The following is a 13,622-nucleotide window of genomic DNA, read 5'->3' as shown; positions in this document are numbered from 1 at the left end:
GAATTTCGAAAAATTCCTTCATACACTACGCCTACGGGATAGGGCTGGGTGTTGTTGATGAGTCGGGCAGTCATATAAGTTATGAAATACTGGCCTGTATGTAGGTGCGGTTCCATTTGTCATCGGATATTCCAGGGCCATTGAGTAGCATGTCGTGAATTTCAACCATGTACACATTTCTGTTCCTCAGATAACAGCGCCATCTGTGACGAAACAGAGAAAGTTCAAACAAAACTTATGTAAATTTTCCGTAGAACCGTAATTTTAAAAAACGAGGTTCCCATTGAAGATTTCAAAGTTGCCCCGCCACTCACTCAGGGGGCGAGGTGGGCAATAGAGTGCGGTATAGTTGGATATCCCCCTCTGAGACAAATGGAATTACGACTCCTTTTGATCAGATGTGTAGTGTTTTTCGAAACAATTAAAACAAACACTTGTCTCAAGGTATGTTCCCAGTTTCACTTTTGAATTTTTAAGTACACTACTGGCCATTAAAATTGCTATACCAAGAAGAAATGCAGATAATAAACGGGTATTCATTGGACAAATATATTATACTAGAACTGACATGTGATTACATTTTCACGCAATTTGGTGCATAGATCCTGAATAACAGTACCCAGAACAACCACCTCTGGCCGTAAGAACGGCCTTGATACGCCTGGGCATTGAGTCAAACAGAGCTTGGATGGCGTGTACAGGTACAGCTGCCCATGCAGCTTCAACACGATACCACAGTTAATCAAGAATAGTGACTGTCGTATTGTGACGAGCCAGTTGCTCGGCCACCATTGATCAGACGTTTTCAATTTGTGAGAGATCTGGAGAATGTGTTGGCCAGGGCAACAGTCGAACATTTTTCTGTACCCAAATGGCCCGTACAGGACCTGCAACATGCGGTCGTGAATTATCCTGCTGAAATGTAGGGTTTCGCAGGGATCGAATGAATAGTAGAGCCACGGGTCGTAACACATCTGAAATGTAACGTCCACTGTTCAAAGTGCCGCCAGTCCGAACAAGAGGTGACCGAGACGAGTAACCAATGGCACCCCATACCATCACGCCGGGTGATACGCCAGTATGGCGATGACGAATACACGCTTCCAATGTGCGTTCACCGCGATGACGCCCATCATGGATGCGACCATCATGATGCTATAAACAGAACCTGAATTCATCCGAAAAAATGACGTTTTGCCATTCGTGCGCCCAGGTTCGTCGTTGAGTACACCATCGCAGGCGCTCCTGTCTCTGATGCAGCGTCAAGGGTAACCGCAGCCATGGTCTCCAAGCTGATAGTCGATGCTGCTGCAAACGTCGTCGAACTGTTCGTGCAGATGGCTGTTGTCTTGCAAACGTCCTCATCTGTTGACTCAGGGATCGAGACGTGGCTGCACGATCAGTTACAGCCATGCGGATAAGATGCATGTCATCTCGACTGCTAGTGATACGAGGCCGTTGGGATCCAGCACGGCGTTGCGTATTACCCTCCTGAACCTACCGATTCCGTATTCTGCTAACAGTCATTGGATCTCGACCAACGCGAGCAGCAATACGATAAACCGCAATCGCGATAGGCTACAATCCGACCTTTATCAAAGTCGGAAACGTGATGGTACGCATTTCTCCTCCTTACAAGAGGCATCACAACAACGTTTCACCAGACAACGCCGGTCAACTGCTGTTTGTGTATGAGAAATTGGCTGGAAACTTTCCTCGTGTGAGCACGTTGTAGGTGTCGCCACCGGCGCCAACCTTGTGTGAATGCTCTGAAAAGCTTATCATTTGCGTATCACAGCACCTTCTACCTGTCGGTTAAATTTCGCGTTTGTAGCACGTCATCTTCGTGGTGTAGCAATTTTAATGGCCAGTATTGTAATTTACTGACGTAATATAACAAACGATCTGTAGACACAGAAAAAGAGTAGAATAGACGGGAAAATTAAGGACTACGATGATTATATCGCAACTTTGTGCAGTGTTCATTTTACAGAAGATGCAGTCTGTAAGCCGCGAGATTTTTCTTCAGTATTTTTTCCCCTGTGCTGTTACGACTCGGAACAGCGGCGCTGGCATCGGCTCCGGACCTCAGTTTTTCCTCTGAAAGGCAACGCCCCACGACAGGTGTCACGCCGGAGAGAGATATATTGCCTTCCGCCTGCGCCGGGCTCGCGAGAATGAAAACCGTGAATTCGTCCGCCGATTTGACAGCCGAAATTCTGCAGCACTAATATTTGCATGCAAACGCCAGACCGGCGTGCACGGCCTCGGCGCTAACAAACAGGCGCGAGCAGCAGCTGCAGCAGGCGTCACGTGCAGTCCTGGCACACACAGTGAACGCGGCGCGTCGTGCGGCTGATGTATTGCACTGCGCCGCCCACAGTCTGCCAGCAGGGGTAGGCGGCGGCGCCCGGTGAAACACGCTGCACCCGACACCGCCAAAAATCACGCGTGCTCTGTCGTGACGGCAAAAAGCGAACACCTTTCGCCCTGCCTGCCATATTCCTGCCGCACGTATTTCATTACAGCAGCGATCCGACAGAATTTTACTCGTACGTGGAACAGAGTCATGTTGTTTCTCCGAGGCGCACTTTATGAGGGGTTCTGCAGCCAGAGAGTAATTTTCCTGCGAACGTTCGCTTTTTTTTGGTTAATACAAGTTAGGCCCGAAACCAAGCGAAGGGACCGAGCGAGGTGTCGCAGTAGTTAGCACAGTGGACTCGCATTCGGGAAAACGACGGTTCAAACCCACGTCCGGCCATCCTGATTTCGGTTTTCCGCGATTTCCCCAAATTGCGTCATGCAAATGCCGGGATGGGTCCTTCCTTCCCCATCCTTCCCTAATATCATGGGACCGATGACCTTGCTGTTTGGTCCCCTCCCCCAAATCAACCAAGCAAAGACTACTAGACTTACATTCAAAAGAGAGAGAGAGAGAGAGAGAGAGAGAGAGAGAGAGAGAGAGAGAGAGAGAGAGAGAGAGTTACGAACCTTGCTACTGTGCTCTATGGTTCTTCGTCGATCATAATCTATCATACATATAGTGAATGTGAAGGGCACCTTGTACTACCACTGTTACTAATTTCTTTTCATGTTCCAATCGCAAATAAAGCTACGAGAAAACGACTGTTTACATGCCACCACACTGTGACGTCTCCTGGCAAGACATTTACAAAATCGTTAGAATATATAAAAAATAATAAAAATAAACATTTATTATTATTATTTCATTACTGTATGAATGGTTGTAGATTATGTACACTCCTGGAAATGGAAAAAAGAACACATTGACACCGGTGTGTCAGACCCACCATACTTGCTCCGGACACTGCGAGAGGGCTGTACAAGCAATGATCACACGCACGGCGCAGCGGACACACCAGGAACCGCGGTGTTGGCCGTCGAATGGCGCTAGCTGCGCAGCATTTGTGCACCGCCGCCGTCAGTGTCAGCCAGTTTGCCGTGGCATACGGAGCTCCATCGCAGTCTTTAACACTGGTAGCATGCCGCGACAGCGTGGACGTGAACCGTATGTGCAGTTGACGGACTTTGAGCGAGGGCGTATAGTGGGCATGCGGGAGGCCGGGTGGACGTACTGCCGAATTGCTCAACACGTGGGGCGTGAGGTCTCCACAGTACATCGATGTTGTCGCCAGTGGTCGGCGGAAGGTGCACGTGCCCGTCGACCTGGGACCGGACCGCAGCGACGCACGGATGCACGCCAAGACCGTAGGATCCTACGCAGTGCCGTAGGGGACCGCACCGCCACTTCCCAGCAAATTAGGGACACTGTTGCTCCTGGGGTATCGGCGAGGACCATTCGCAACCGTCTCCATGAAGCTGGGCTACGGTCCCGCACACCGTTAGGCCGTCTTCCGCTCACGCCCCAACATCGTGCAGCCCGCCTCCAGTGGTGTCGCGACAGGCGTGAATGGAGGGACGAATGGAGACGTGCCGTCTTCAGCGATGAGAGTCGCTTCTGCCTTGGTGCCAATGATGGTCGTATGCGTGTTTGGCGCCGTGCAGGTGAGCGCCACAATCAGGACTGCATACGACCGAGGCACACAGGGCCAACACCCGGCATCATGGTGTGGGGAGCGATCTCCTACACTGGCCGTACACCACTGGTGATCGTCGAGGGGACACTGAATAGTGCACGGTACATCCAAACCGTCATCGAACCCATCGTTCTACCATTCCTAGACCGGCAAGGGAACTTGCTGTTCCAACAGGACAATGCACGTCCGCATGTATCCCGTGCCACCCAACGTGCTCTAGAAGGTGTAAGTCAACTACCCTGGCCAGCAAGATCTCCGGATCTGTCCCCCATTGAGCATGTTTGGGACTGGATGAAGCGTCGTCTCAGGCGGTCTGCACATCCAGCACGAACGCTGGTCCAACTGAGGCGCCAGGTGGAAATGGCATGGCAAGCCGTTCCACAGGACTACATCCAGCGTCTCTACGATCGTCTCCATGGGAGAATAGCAGCCTGCATTGCTGCGAAAGGTGGATATACACTGTACTAGTGCCGACATTGTGCATGCTCTGTTGCCTGTGTCTATGTGCCTGTGGTTCTGTCAGTGTGATCATGTGATGTATCTGACCCCAGGAATGTGTCAATAAAGTTTCCCCTTCCTGGGACAATGAATTCACGGTGTTCTTATTTCAATTTCCAGGAGTGTATAAAAAGAAATAAAAATTTTTCATTATTATGTTTGTGCAATATTTATGTATTTATATTTCCCAAATAACATCTGCGGCCGGCGAATTTATGTATCGAAGCAGACAATGATAATTCAAAGAGATAGCAAAGATGAATATTAAATTGTCTGTAAATAGTAGCAGAGCACTCAAAGACCTGAGTCGAAACAAGGCCCCGGGAGTAGACAACACTCCATTAGAACTACTGACAGCCTTGGGAGAGCCAGTCCTGACAAAACTCCACCATCTGGTGAGCAAGATGTATCATACAGGCGAAATTCCCTCAGACTTCAAGAATAATATAATAATTCCAATCCCAAAGAAAGCTGGTGTTGACATGTGAAAATTACCGAACTATCAGTTTAATAATTCTGAAGGTGGCAGGGGTAAAATACAGGGAGCGAAAGGCTATTTACAATTTGTACAGAAACCAGATGGCAGTTATAAGAGTTGAGGGGCATGAAAGGGAAGCAGTGGTTGGGAAAGGAGTGAGACAGGGTTGTAGCCTGTCCCCGATGTTATTCAATCTGTATATTGAGCAAGCAGTAAAGGAAACAAAAGAAAAATCCGGAGTAGGTACTAAAATTCATGGAGAAGAAGTAAAAACTTTGAGGTTCGCCGATGACATTGCAATTCTGTCAGAGACAGCAAAGGACTTGGAAGAGCAGTTGAACGGAATGGACAGTGTCTTCAAAGGAGGATATAAGATGAACATCAACAAAAGCAAAACGAGGATAATGGAATGTAGTCAAATTAAATCGGGTGATCCTGAGGGAATTAGATTAGGAAATGAGACACTTAAAGTAGTAAAGGAGTTTTGCTATTTAGGGAGTAAAATAACTGATGATGGTCGAAGTAGAGAGGATATAAAATGTAGACTGGCAATGGCAAGGAAAGCGTTTCTGAAGAAGAGAAATTTGTTAACATCGAGTATGGATTTAAGTGTCAGGAAGTCGTTTCTGAAAGTATTTGTATGGAGTGTAGCCATGTATGGAAGTGAAACATGGACGATAACTAGTTTGGACAAGAAGAGAATAGAAGCTTTCGAAATGTGATGCTACAGAAGAATGCTGAAGGTAAGGTGGGTAGATCACGTAACTAATGAGGAGGTATTGAACAGGATTGGGGAGAAGAGAAGTCTGTGGCACAACTTGACTAGAAGAAGGGATCGGTTGGTAGGACATGTTTTGAGGCATCAAGGGATCACAAATTTAGCATTGGAGGGCAGCGTGGAGGATAAAAATCGTAGAGGGAGACCAGGAGATGAATACACTAAGCAGATTCAGAAGGATGTAGGTTGCAGTTAGTACTGGGAGATTAAGAAGCTTGCACAGGATAGAGTAGCATGGAGAGCTGCATCAAACCACTCAGGACTGAAGACCACAACAACATAAATAGTGGAGGTTTAAACGTTACTCTCTCTGTCTTCTTGTAGCCGTTAAAGTTGTAAGAGCCTGTGACGCTAGCTTGAATGCTTAGGTAGCCTTCGTTTGTCCTTTGACGGAGAGAGACGCCATTGGAGGCTGGTATTTGTATAAGGTCTGTGCTTTCAATTTATGTTGATTTTTTGAATAAAGAAATTGTTAAAATTATTACCTGTAATAATTTATTGCTAGCTTGCCCAAGATTTTTTTCCACATTCTTAGCCGTTTTCAGCATTCTAGGAATTTTTCATGACGGGGAGCCGTGCAGCGATCGCAGGAGCCGCTGCCGCGGCAAATTCAAATTAAACTGAATGAAAGCAGGTTTCCCGAAATATAGCGGGTGGGTAACGGTACATTAAAATTACCTCTTTCAGCTTCCTGGAGACTGCAGAGGGAAACTGTGGATTTTATTATGTCATTTTCACGTGGACATGGGCAGTTGCTACTATGTTATCAGTTAACATAAATAATTCATGAGTTATAAAATTTTGTTTGTGTGTGATCAAAAACTGCTGTGCAAAACCTGTTGTAAGTAGGCTGTTTAGGTTTTTATGTTGGTAACGCCACGTAGCGCTCCGTATGAAAATCACTGGCTGTGCTGTGTGCAGTCTGAGACTGGTCGGCATTGTTGTAATACTCGCCATTGTAGTGTTGGGCAGCTGGATGTTAACAGCGCGTAGCGTTGCGCTGTTGGAGGTGAGCCGCCAGCAGTGGTGAATGTGGGGAGTGAAATGACGGAGTTTTGAGAGCAGATGATCTGGACGTGTGTCCATCGGAGACAGTACATTTGTAAGACTGGATGTCATGAACTGCTATACATATTATGACTTTTGAACACTATTAAGGTAAATACATTGTTTGTTCTCTATCAAAATCTTTCATTTGCTAACTATGCCTATCAGTAGTTAGTGCCTTCAGTAGTTTGAATCTTTTATTCAGCTGGCAATAGTGGCGCTCGCTGTATTGCAGTAGTTGGAGTGACGAAGATTTTTGTGAGGTAAGTGATTTGTGAAACGTATAGGTTAATTTAGTCAGGGCCATTCTCTCGTAGGGATTATTGAAAGTCAGTTTGCGTTGCGCTAAAAAATAATGTGTGTCAGTTTAAGCACAGTCATGTATAATTATTCAAAGGGGACGCTTCACTGTTCTGGCTAATAACATAATAATCATATTCCATTTTTTTTAGTTTCATGCTCTCATGTTAGTCGTGGCAGTTAATAGTGTTCCTATATTTTAAAAAAATGCACTGCAGCTTTTAAGTTCAGCGAACATAACATACTGTAACTTCTGTACAGATAATAAGAGTAATTTTCTGTGCATTCAAGAGATGAAAGTGGCTAAGGGCATTTTTTATTCCATAATTAGTTACAGTAATGATACCATGTTCCATATATAGCAAACCAGATCAGTGTTAAACAAAAATTGTTTGCAAATTAAAGATCGTACGTCCACAGCAGGAAATTTTTCAGTGTTGTGCGTATCCCCACATAATAGGTCAAAGTGCATAAAGTTAAAATATTTTCAACTGCAGAAATTAATAGTGAGAATCGTTTTTTTCTGTCTGCTCGCAACAATAAGCAATATAAAATTAATTAAACTTGTATGCCATATAAACTGCATATAAAGTGAAAAGGGTGTGTGGTGGCGAATACGCGACAGTACGAGCACTAATTTCTCTTATTTTTGAGGTCTATATGCGAAATTTACGTTGGAAGTAGAAAAATCGTTTTACAGTCAGCTTCAAATGCTGGTTCTTTAAATTTTCTCAAGAGTGTTTCGCGAAAAGAACGTCTTCTCTACAGGGAATCCCAGTCCCAATCTGGAATACTCGTGTCCTGATTGGACCTAAAAGTAACGAATCTACCAGCCCGCCTCTGAATTGCTTCGATATCTTCGTTTTATCCGAACTGGCGGGAATCACAAACACTTGACCACTACTCAAGAATGAAACTTCCTGGCAGATTAAAACTGTGTGCCCGACCGAGACTCGAACTTGGGACCTTTGCCTTTCGCGGGCAAGTGCTCTACCATCTGAGCTACCGAAGCACGACACACGCCCGGTCCTCACAGCTTTACTTCTGCCAGTATCTCGTCTCCTCCCTTCCAAACTTTACAGAAGCTCTGTGTCGGGCAGGCAGTGTTAATCTGCCAGGAAGTTTCATATCAGCGCACACTCCGCTGCAGAGTGAAAATCTCATTCTGGATACTCAAGAATGGATTGCACTAATGTTATATACAGCGTCTCCTTTACAGATGAACCAAACTTTCGGCCGGCCGTAGTGGCCGTGCGGTTCTACGTGCTGCAGTCTGGAACCGCGAGACCGCTACGGTCGCAGGTTCGAATCCTGCCTCGGGCATGGATGTGTGTGATGTCTTTAGGTTAGTCAGGTTTAAGTAGTTCTAAGTTCTAGGGGACTGATGACCATAGCTGTTAAGTCCCATAGTGCTCAGAGCCATTTTTGAACACTTTCCTAAATTTCGCCCAATAAACCGATGTCGACTACTCCCCTCCCCTACTACCTTCCTTACGTCCTCGTTCCATTTCATATCGCTCTGCGACATTGCGCCTAGATATTTAATCGCCGTCGCTGTATCAAGCCGACCACTAGTGGTGTAGTATTCGAACATTATGGGATTTTTTTTCCTACTCATCTACATTAACTTACATTATACTAGATTTACAGCAAGCTGCCATTCATCACACCAACTACAGACTTTGTCTCACTCATCTTGTACACTCCTACCGTCAGCTTACAGCCGCAGAGTACTATGTAGAACTGTATTGACACAAGTACTGTACCGTATACGTCCATTATTGAAAAGGTATCTGATTTTCCACATTGTTCATTTATCACTTGGTATTCTAACGGAAAGCGGGGAAAGAAGACAAGTCCGCAGCTCGTGGTCGTGCGGTAGCGTTCTCGCTTCCCACGCCCGGGTTCCCGGGTTCGATTCCCGGCGGGGTCAGCGATTTTCTCTGCCTCGTGATGACTGGGTGTTGTGTGATGTCCTTAGGTTAGTTAGGTTTAAGTAGTTCTAAGTTCTAGGGGACTGATGACCATAGCTGTTAAGTCCCACAGTGCTCAGAGCTATTTTTGAAAGGAAGACGATCGAGGCGTTTGAGATTATGCATTACATAAAAATGTCGATAACATAAATTTTTAGAAAAAGTTCCTACCTGCTTGGGATCATATTTCTCCCACAGCGTATCTTAACGTAAAATACAGCGCTACTTCAGCAAGTTACATGTTGTAATACGCTGTGCACTCGTGCTTGCAAAAGTGAAATTCCACATGTCGTCCTTGCATTTGAATGCAATACTGTATTCTCTGCAGCGAGTTATGAGTTCTTCCAAACACCCCTGGATAATCATTCGCTACTGGAGGTCTTCAACCGTATCAATGGGAGTGTGGTGTACTTCCCTGTTGAGATAAGCCTGCACAATAATGAAGTCAGTTAATCTGCTTGACATACCCATGATGGCACTATTTTCGTGACTTATATGTCATGGAATATCAGCTGCGAAATGCGCAGGGTTCCATCAAACATGAAGCAATCTTAAAAAAAAGAAAAAAATGAAAAAAAAGTAGCACATTTCCTAGCCATGGGTCATGTGCGATGCTTGAGGCCAATTAGGTAGGGTAATACCAGGAGTCAGCGCCGGGTTGTAACCGCACATTCGCCACTATTTTACAAATAACTCATTCGCGGACCCACGTTTATTGAAACAATATTGCTTTTAACATCGTATACCTTCACCCGTGCCAGTATTCGGTATTAATTTGATACTCCTGTTATAAAACAAAGAACTTACCACATTGCAGGTAAGGGCTAGTCTGAGGAGGAGGAGGAGGAGGAGGAGATTAGTGTTTAACGTCCCGTCGATATCGAGGTCATTAGAGACAGAGCGCATGCTCGGATTAGGGAAGGATCGTGAAGGAAATCGACCGTGCCCTTTGAAGGGCACCATCCCAGCATTTGTCTGAGTCGATTTAGGGAAATCACAGAAAACCGGCTACACTGAGATGAAGACTTTGTTTAATCTTCGGGAACTATACTGACATAACTATAAGTACTACACTGTCGTACTGTGACTACTTTGAAATAAAATAGGTTCACGATTTGTGTAAGTCAGAGACTGTCGCATATAAATCTTATTGCAGACGAAAATTGCTCGAAATTTTTTTTATACATTCATCGGAACGACTGGCGGCACAGCCCGACGCTGCCGAATTATTCTAGGTCTCGTCCGATAAATTTGCAGGGCGTCCCAGGAGAAATGGTCAATATTCAAGGCAGGGACGATCATTTGAAGCAAAAAGCTTCATATGGACGTATGATCTATTCAAAATAAATTACGTGATAGAACGCAACGTACATCGTCATACATTTTCTGTGTAATTCAACACATTGTCAGGTTTACAAACGTTAAACAGTAAGTAAATGTTACAGCATGTTTGTCAATTGAAAAATACGTATTTTTAACACATGCTTCTCTAAGCATTATCGTACATGTCACATTACAGCTGTGGTATTTTTCAACAGCAGGAAGATAAATAGACGTCGTGTGGCACCACGGCCTAGTGAAGTCGTTCGATTGGGCGCCACTTTGGCGACTTTCGTGTCGTTGAAACCAACGGTAGCCGGTTTTCCCCGGATTGTCAGCCACATCAAATACTAGCCAGGCCGAACGTTACTTAAATTCGGTGATCGGGCAGGAGTCGGTGTTACCAACGTGGGAAGGCCGCTGGAGGAGCATTACCGCCACAGAGGCCGCATATTCTTCATTACCGTAGACGTGTGGCATTTTAAGCAGAGAGTGACAAACGCAGTTAATTGCTTCTTTCTGATACACTCTAATGCCCTCACACTACTTAATTCACACGCCACGAGCAACTTTGCGTTCGACGGGCTAGTCTAGTGGCAGAAAAGACCCTGAGGAAGGAGTCTGAAAACAGCGAGGTAGCTTAGGCTAGAATGAAACGTGAAAGGGATTGGATAAGCAAGATACCCTCGTGTGTGTCACTATCCCAAAAACAAATGTACATTTAATGTGTTCTATCTTGGGAGCCATTCGGAATAGGGCATATGTCGAAAGGAACTTTCTGCTTTATAAGAACGTTCCTGCCACATCTCTAAATAGTGACTTTCCTTTTGAGACACTCAATATTACCTTACAGTCACATAAATTATTCCCACGAAATTAACTCTTTACTGCTTTCGCCTTCAACAAATAAAGCGCTTTTATCTGTTATGACAGCTCGAATCAGATCTGTATGGTACATAGCTATGAAACCTTAGACTTCGCGTATTTCGAGTTGTGTCTGTAGCAACAACAAGTACTGAAAATTGCTGTTGTTATTAAACAAATGTGCAATGCAATACAGTTCCAGTCTTAGCTCGAAATGTAAATAGTCTATACACAAGTCACGTTACAATTTCGGTTTGATATTGGCGACATGTGGCTTCCATGCACTCTGCATAAGTATTCCGGTCCTATGACCTAAGGCAGTGACATTACTGCGAGTATCCTTCCTACGGAGCCCGTTACTTATTGCCAACGTACATTTCTTAAGGCAGTACTGTCGATATCGCATCGCAAATCGCAGCATCCTCGGGGTACCAGAGGAGCATTTGCAGTGTGGGAGATTCTGACTGGTAGCAGCAGGCAATCGGCGCCGGTATCCTTACACAGGGACTTCTGAAAGGAGCGCCAGGTGGGATCAGGTGAATCCCATCTCGTTGCCAACTGGCTTGGCGCAGTGGGACAGGCCGCTCACAGCCTCACAGTCACAACAGGATCAGCTACCACCACCCTCGGCGTGTCCCTGCATCACCCTTCTCAGCGACCGTGTCGTTAGCAGGCGCCTGCGAAATTTCCCGGGAGAGGGTCTCGTCTGTAGGCCAGGATTGCTACAAAGGGAGCCAGGGGGATACCATCTCAGTGGGCGGGCCACAACACACACACGCACACGCACGCACGCTCCAGCTAGCCTCGGCCGCACTAGGAAACGATCCGTGATCCAAACGATTTAGCCGTGACTTGTGATCTATATTAATTGTTTGCATGAAAATTGTATTTATCGAAGGACATTGATTATTTTCATGTCGCCAGTTGCTTGGGACACCTCTTTGTAAAAAGTCAAAGTTAAGTAATGTCAAGATAATTTACTGTAATAAACTCCATTAATAAGATCTGCTAGAATTCTTGTCTAGCTATCCGAGAAAACAGCTTCCTAGGCAACCTATTTTAGACGAATGGGCCGGTCACCACACTTTCAAACCTATTAGAAACTTTTTCGTGCTGAGTCCTCTTCCCCCCCCCCCCCCCACCCCAAAATATATTAACTCATAAGTATGAGATATTATCATTTCTCTCGTTTACATTTGTTGATGAGTAACTCCGCTTCCTTAGCTGTGTGGTCAGCGCTGATGGCTGCAATGCGGAGGACCCGGGTTCGGTTGAAACGTCCCCTTTGAACAATTATACAAGACTGTGCTTAAACTGACACACAATATTTTTAGCGCAACGCAATCTGACTTTCAAAAATCCCTGCAAAAGAATGGCCCTGACTAACATTAAACTTTACCTTTCACAAATCACTTACCTCACAAAAATCTTCGCTGCTCAAGCTACTGCAATACAGCGAGCGCCACTACTGCCAGCTAAATGAAAGATTCAAACTACTGAAGGCACTAACTACTGATAGGGATAGTTAGCAAATGAAAGATATTAATAGAGAACAAACAATGTATTTACCTTGATATCATCATATATAAATATAGCAGTTCATGACAAATTACAAATCTCCGCCATCTCTCTCCCCACATCCACCACTGCTGGCGGCTCACCTCCAACTGCGCAACGCTACGTGCTGTTCACAGCCAGCTGCCTAACACTACAATGGCGAGTATTACAACAATGCAAAGCAGCCACAGACTGCACACAGCACAGCCAGTGATTTTCATATTGAGCGCTACGTAATGTTGCCAATAAGAAAACATAAACAGCCTACTTACATAGAGAAAACATAAACAGCCTACTTACACGGTTCCTGTACTGCCATCGAATTTTGCTTGCTGTGTGTGTGTGTGTGGGGGGGGGGGGGGGGGGGGGAGAGTGGTACAGGGTGCACTCAGTCGCGTGATGTCAAATGAGGAGCTACTTGAGCTAATAGTAACGGCTCCATGGTCTGGAAAGTCTGCGAAACGGAAGGGAGAGCGGTCTGCTGAAAACACGCTCCTCCATGCCGCATCCGTATGACGTCACAAAGCAGAGGATGACTCGGCGGTCGGTCGTCATCCCTTGGGCCTTCAAGGCCTGTATGAGGAGATCTTTATGGGCGAATTTTCCGAAACTAATCAAACCAACGTCATCAGGTTTTGCGCCTCCAACCAACGAGAGTTCTACATGCTTAAGGTCAAATATTTAATACATCAACCCATTTTATAAAGTAAACAGACGGCTTAAGCTGTTTTATGCATGGGGATTCGAGG

This window comes from Schistocerca americana, chromosome 3 (genome assembly GCF_021461395.2).
Source record: "Schistocerca americana isolate TAMUIC-IGC-003095 chromosome 3, iqSchAmer2.1, whole genome shotgun sequence".
Lineage (NCBI taxonomy): Eukaryota > Metazoa > Arthropoda > Insecta > Orthoptera > Acrididae > Schistocerca > Schistocerca americana.
The sequence above is the reverse complement of the archived record's forward strand: the minus strand, read 5'-3'. Positions refer to the sequence as shown.